General features: G+C 46.8%; 1 protein-coding gene across 1 annotated transcript in view; it reads right to left on the bottom strand.

Annotated features, from left to right (window-relative positions):
- Window positions 1-7,323, bottom strand: part of Taok3 (TAO kinase 3) — a 165,469-nt gene that overhangs the window by 146,381 nt on the left and 11,765 nt on the right. The window contains exon 2 of the mRNA XM_031337622.1: window positions 7,003-7,093. The gene's annotated coding sequence lies outside the window, so the exon portion shown is untranslated. The remainder of the gene's footprint in view (window positions 1-7,002; window positions 7,094-7,323) is intronic.

The following is a 7,323-nucleotide window of genomic DNA, read 5'->3' as shown; positions in this document are numbered from 1 at the left end:
CCCCCCCCCCCGTTGTCTGTGAGGAGGCTGCCCACCCCATCCTTCCACACAGGAGTGTATGCGAGCAACTTCCCTTCTCTCTGGACTCCCTCTTCTCACTCTCTCCTAGGCTGCTTTTCTTCTTTTCCAGTGAGGCTGTCCTCGCTCCAGAACCCAAGTCCAAATTCTCATTCCCAATCTTTCTTCCTTGAAGTCACTCCACAAACCAGCTGGGGAGTGTTCCTTCAAAGGCTCTCATTGCATTGGTCTCTCCTATTCAAATGGCTTAAATGGCTCCCCACTATCTCTGGTTCAGAGTTCAAACTTCTTGCTATGTGATTCAAAAAGCCTTTGATTCCCCACTGTCCCCAAGTCCCCGGCTTTGTTCACACCCTCTGAACTTGGCTGAGCATACATTGATCATGTCCTGCCACACCTGATGAAAAGCTAGCCAGCCTTTGGGACTTGGTTCAGATTCCACCGCCACGGCGTGAAGTTGCTCTCCCTTGTGGAAATCAGCACCTGACAACTTCCTCATGGCATCCACTCTGTAAATGACATGGCTGCTCCTTAACTTCAGTACTCGTGACTAGCAATACCATGCTTAGGCTTGCCTTCTGCACAGTGTCCTCATGGTGGCAGGCAACTGGGACCGTTCACTCAGAATGAAAGACCATCTGTCCAAGGCTCAAGCTGAAGTTCTGTGTCTGTCTTGTTTCTGATGAAAAGATCCAGGAGACCAACTAACTAAATAAACAGTACTTTGTGTATGTATGTGGAATAATTAAGAGAGATGATTTTTAAAGAATTTTCATTTCTATTACTTTACAAAAATAATTATGAGCAGCCCCACTCCTAGGTACTTACTCCAAAGAATTGAAAACATATGCTCATATGAAAATGTATACATGGGGGCCAGAGAGACAGCTTTAGCCATAAAGAGTGCTTCATGCTCTCCTGAATTCCAGTGCTCACAATTATCTGTAACTCCAAAGCCAGGGAATCCAAAGCCTTCATTCTGCCTCTGCACACTCACACATATACACACACTCATACACAAACATACAAACACACACACAAGCAAACATATACACACACATTAATACACACATTCATATATACACACATATACATACAAACATGTACACACACATTCTATACACACAAACACACCCATAAACAGACAAACATGTACAGACACATTCATATACACACACGCACAGAAACACACACACCAATGCATATGTGGATGCTCACATCAATGTTACAATCACAATGGAAACATCTCAAGTGCCCATCAAGTGATGAATACACAGGAGATGACATCGTCCACATACACTGCTGGTCTTAAAAGGGAATGAAGTATTGACCCAGGTGACAACATAGATGCTTCTAGAAAACATCATGCAAAGCAGAGGGCTCTCATACACCCACACAGTCACATGTGGTCCAATCCCACCCATAATGAAATGTCCAGAATCAGACAGAAAGTTAGTGATTGTCCAGTGGCGCTGGCAGCTATGAGGGTGAGTGATGTGGGCACACACAGTTTGCTTCTTTGGCTTGATAAATTAAAAACCACCTGGAAGCCAAGCCTGGTGGTGGCACACCCCTTTAAACTCCCAACACTCAGGAGGTAGAGGCAGGAGAATCTCTGGGAGTTCAAAGACAGCCTGATCTACATATGGAGTTACAGGCTGGCTCGGACTATATAGTACGAACTTGCTGGAAATCTTAGCTCAGGCAGTAGAGGCAGGAGAACTCAAGGCCAGCTTTGATGACCCAGAGAGCTGTCAGGTTGAGCTACATGAAACCCTGGCTCAGCAAAAAGACAGCAGAAATAGGCAGGGGAAAGTCAAACAGGAAGTGAGCCTGCTATGGGGCCTTGAAGAAAAGGTAAAGTCTGAGGGCTAGAGACTTTGGGTGACATAACAAGCACCGGTCCATAACTCACCGGTGGTGAGCCTGGAACAGCTGACTGACTGCAAAGGAGCTGAAGGGACCTCCCACCCTCCCACCCAAGAACAGAGGAAGTGAGGCTGGATAAACACCCTGGGGACAGATTAGAAAGGGTGCGGAGAATCTCGAAGTGGAAAGTGGGAACCTCAGAGGCTCAGCATGCAGAGTTCAGTGCTGGAAGTGGCATTTGAAGAAGGCTGTGCACCAGGGCGTGGCAGTGGATGCCTCCAACCCCAGTGCTGGAGAGACTCAGTCAGAAGATGGAGTGTTTAAGGCTAGCCTGGCCTACATGCAGTGAGACTCTGTCTCAAATAAAAATAAAAATAAAAAGCTAAGGTGCAAAAAGGTTGTTGGGTATGAGCTGGGGAGGGTGGGTGGGTGAGAGGCCAGGATGGAGAGAGTCAGCTATGGAGACCCATGAATGAAGACACAGGGAACGGTTTAATTTTTACAGCAGGATTGAGAAAGTCTATGTAGGGTCTTCCAGATACACGGCAGACACAGAGGAACCCAGAAGCAGAAGACAAGAGGGTCATGCTCCAGACAGAGCTGTAGACTTTTATGTGTCAGGACTCTGTTCACAAGGGCTGCACAGCCTTAACAAAGCTGTAGATCATTTCTTGGTTTAGTCAGTCTATTCTCTGTGTCTCCCTACTTCACATCTGCTTAGCTACCATCCCAGGAAAATCTGCTCATCCTGGCTTCTGCTCATCTAAGCGCACTGACTCTTTAGAGGACAGCAATCCCCAGAGATAGACAGTAAGACACCAAAACCAAACCAAACCAAAAAGTACCTTCTTTATCTTCTGGGTCTGCTAAAACAAAAACAAAAACAAAAAAACCAACCCCCTTTTTTCCCCCTCTGCTGACCTAAAGTGCTGATACAGACTCAACCTGATGGGGAATGCAAGGGGAAACAGCATACACGCTGCATAGAGAAAATAAGTTAAAAACAAAGCAAAGAAACCAAATGACCCTCTGGGCTAGACAGCTAGCTCAGCATGTGGACTAGGGTGGGTGAGATTCCCAATACCCATGTGAAAGCTGGGCATAGTGATGTGTCCGTAAGCCCCCTAGTGGGTGAGGCAGAGAGAGGAGGACACTTCACCTCATACCCTCACATGACTACACACACATACACATACATGAGCACATAAATAATTTGAAAATAAACCTATACTTTGTTTTCCCTGCGGCTCTCCTGAGTTCTTCTGAGTTCTACCTAATGGAGAAGAAATTTTCAGTGGTGGGGCAAAGGGAGAAATGGGGCTAACACCAAGTTTGTCGAACTAATAATTACTAAATCCACAGCCAGTTCTGCATCCAATCCTCCCACCCAACTGGCCAGGGTAGCACGGAACACGTGAGAACATGGTAAGACTAGCACATCCCATCTCCATGTCCATGTCCTTTTTCAGTTTGAGACACCAAGGCTTGGGGGGAGGAGGCTAGCAAGTATGTAAGGTGACAGAGTGAGAGATGGCAGACATGTTCCTGTGCCAAGCCCAAAAATACGTGACTAAAACCAAGAGTAATGCAAGGGGGCTGACCAGGAGTCACAGTGCAGGGGTCAGGTGGGACAGCCGCTAAGAACCCAGAACACCAGTGACAGGTGCTCTGACTCCCTGAACTGATGCACAAGGTGGGTGGGACCATACTGGAGTTGGGGGCTTACTGGCAGCATTTGGTAGGACATTCACATCAGGGTCAGAGGGTACACATGCAAAGACAGATGCTATGAGCTTGTGGAGGGCTGATGAGGGCAAGCAGATGGCACCGGCATGCTTTACAAAGTGTTTCCTGAGACTGTCCAGTGACTGGACTTCCTGTGGGGCAAATGCAGCTGGGCTTTAAAAGAGACCTCTTGGTGCAAAATAGTATTACATACATAATATTACACATGCACACAATTGATCACTTTCTGGTAAAGCTGTGAATGGTACCTGTGTTACCCCAAAGCAGCAAGAATGAACATGGCTGCCAGATATTAGTCACAGGCTCTTCCCCTGATACATGATCAACTTTGGGCTTTGCAGACATTATCTCATTTAATCCCCTCATGGGTCTTGGGAGATAGATACCCTGACCAAGGCCCATTTTTTAGTTTGAGGTACATGCTTCTGTGAGGTTAGCAGGTGTGTACGTGTATATACACATATACATGTGTATGTGTATTTATAGTGTGTGCATGAATTATATATACACATATGTACATTATGTATGTATATGTGTATGTAATATATGTATATGTATACATACACACACAGACATACATTCCCAAGACACCTCTAAAAATAACTTGCCTTTTCATTTTTTAAGTGCCGGGGCCCAGATCTCATGCTTCCTCTGCAAAGCTTCCTTTCGATGCCACCACCAGGGCTGAACCAGAACAACCCATAGCCTCAGAGCCCTTCACAGGATTTGTTTTTGGTTTTGACTTAACATTTCATGTGATGGTCCCAATGCACAGGGATGTTCTCAAAAACTAACTCTGTACGAATTAAAACAGGAAATACAGCATCTCACTGTGAAGCTCCCCCCACCATCTGCCCTCTGCTAACATGTGGCCTTGCACAAAAGGGGTCCATGTGGTCTTTGCAGGCTGGAGATAAGGACTATGACCATAGGAAACCAGAGAGAAGGGTCAGCACATGCCATGTCACCTTACTTAGGAGAGCGGGCCTCTTCACCTGGATGGGACCCATGAAGTGCAGCCACTGGTTAAATCAACAGGCACAGATGGATGGGATGCAGCCAGTGACTGCCACCTTCCCTGACTCAATTAAGATCTGCAGTCATCTGTCGGGTGAGGCCCCGCCCACTTCCTCTCCCCACTCCCAGCTCAGACCAGGACTCTTCTGGACTGAAATCTACATTCAGCCCATTCTGGAGGCTCTCTGAGAGGCTGCAATTCGGTGTGTGTGTGTGTGTGTGTGTGTGTGTGTGTGTGTGTGTGTGTGTGTGTGAGTGTGAGTGTGTGCCTGTTTGTCTGTCTGTTTCCCCACCCCGCATACACACCCACTTTGGCATCATATTTCAAAGGTTATCTGAACATTTTAATTTCCTCTTTTCTTTAGATAGACCGTTTCCCCCTGCCCTGAGCAGTATCCACCACACACATCTTGAAGGATCGATGCCTCCTATACAACATGACAACGATGGATTTACACACCAGACATGGAAGCTGTTTGCGTTTGTCCAGGGCTGCATGTTGGCCCACACAATTCCCTCATTCCCTGTTCCTATCGCCTAGCAGAGTTGATAAAAGGAGCTGAAGAGTCACAAAGGCAGCTCTCCCTCAGAAAATTGCTTAGCCTAACTTTAACATACAAAGTAACGGGCTATCAATTAAAAGTTACCTCTTCCCCACAACTCTTGGAGCTCTCAGAGACTGAACCACCAACCAAAATGCATACATGGGCTGGACCTATCCCCCCACTTCTCCTCTGGCCACATATGTAGCAGATGTGCAACTTGATCTTCACGTGGGTCCCAAACAACTGGAGGGGGTTGCCAAAAGCTGTTGCCTTGTCTGTGCCTGGGTTATGTTCTTCTAGCTGGGCTGCCTTGTCTGGCCTCAATGGGAGAAGATGTGCCTAGTCCCACAGAGGGTTGATGATGCTGGGAGTTTGGGGGGGGTGGGGCCTTCACCCTCTCAGAGGAGAGGGGGAGGGGGGAAGTATAGTGGGAGGAGTGACTGGGAGGAGGGGATGTAAAGTTAATAAAAAAAAAAAAAGTTACCTCCTTGCTTGAGTCATCTGACTTTATTTTATGGACTAGAGTTGTCCCGGAAATTAATGACCTCATGGCTAAGGTATTTTTTCTTCTCCTTTAGTAAATAACTAATCCTAGTCACTAAAACGGCTTCAAAAAATGGCAAAACAAAGTAAAAATGGCTGAATCCTTTGATCTTTGTGTCTGTAAGATTGTCTTACATGTGAGATGCTGCTTCTCTTTGACCCTATTTTCCCATTCTTTGAAATAAAGGAATATAGGAAGTGATGTTGTTAAGGTCTGGGAAGGATGCTGAGCCATTCTGTGTAGTTTAGCCTTGACATGTTGCTTTACTGTTGGGGCATCCATTACGGTCGGCTGCATCTACTTTTAAGAAGGTGACCGTTAGAATATTTATGTTTTCTTTAAGGGCTCTTTTGCCAAGATCAGGACATTCTGTTGGCAGCATGGCCTTGTCCTCACTCATCCAAAGAAGGAGGGAAAATGAAAAAGTCCAAGTTTCCAAAAACTGACACAGAAGCTCAACTACATCAAACCAATAATTAAACATAGCGTGGGGATCAGATGGCGCTAAGCTTTATGCTTCTCAGCTGGACACTGAGTGAAGGCCCTAAGTGCTCACGTGAAATTCAGGAAGTTTGAACAGCTCCGGAGTGTGAAAGGTGTGTCAGCATGAGTTGCCATACAACGAGACATTCAAATGTAAAGTTTAAAAATCATGTACGCTTACACACAGTGGACCTTCTGAACGCAGGCCCTTCCATGTCCAAGCCAACATGCAAGAGACTTTAAATTTAACCTTGCCCCAGCAACCAATAAGCCCGAGAGGATAATTTCTTTGAAAGACTGCCTCTGGCTCACAGGAAAGATAAAGCCGAAGATCAGCTTCAGTGACAAGGACGCCACTAGGCTGTCAAGCGCCTTCATTCTGAGAAAGGAAGTTCTTAACAGAGACTCAAGTGAGACTTGAGCAGCACTTCCTGGTCAGACTGGGAGCCTCAAGAGCACTTTACAGGGCTTTGCATTTTGACATTTGGGAAGGAATGTTCTAAAACAAGTTTCCAGTGTCCCCAGTATCCCCAACCCCTCCACTCTCAGTTCCTACCAAAGAGAACAAACAGGTGTTGGCTAAACAAACACCATGTAAAATGTCCATGACATTCTTTGGTCAATGCCTGCTGCTGCAGAAACATGTAAATACCAAGCCAGGCAGGCCACGCCGGGCCACTGGCCTCCATAAAGACAGTGGCAGAGTTAACAACGCTATCATCTCTCTGCCTATGAGCTCTGGGAACTTTCAAGGGACACACCCAGTTAGGAGGCACTCACCGTCCTTGAGAATGAAGAGCAGCCAGGTTGTCTTCACATTTTATTCTTCAAATCTACAGTGTCTTCTGTTCGAAGCCCATGTATGGAATGTCTGCAAGAAGCCCCATGAAGTCCTTATGAGGAACTACAGCTGAAGAAGCATGAGGAGTGTGCCCTATGGTGCTATCAGGCCCAGCAGCCTGCCTGCGCAACTTCCTGTTCTGAAGCCCATTGGCCCTCGCAGGTGCATGTGCCTCTGGGTGGTGCCAACCTGCTCTCGCGGGCTCTCTCTCTCCCTCTCCTCCCTTCCCCTCTCCCTCTCCCTCTCCCCCTTCCCCTCCC

This window comes from Mastomys coucha, unplaced genomic scaffold (assembly GCF_008632895.1).
Source record: "Mastomys coucha isolate ucsf_1 unplaced genomic scaffold, UCSF_Mcou_1 pScaffold22, whole genome shotgun sequence".
In the NCBI taxonomy this organism is placed as follows: Eukaryota; Metazoa; Chordata; class Mammalia; order Rodentia; family Muridae; genus Mastomys; species Mastomys coucha.
Note: the sequence above shows the minus strand (reverse complement) of the source record. Positions and strands in the feature narration are given on the sequence as shown.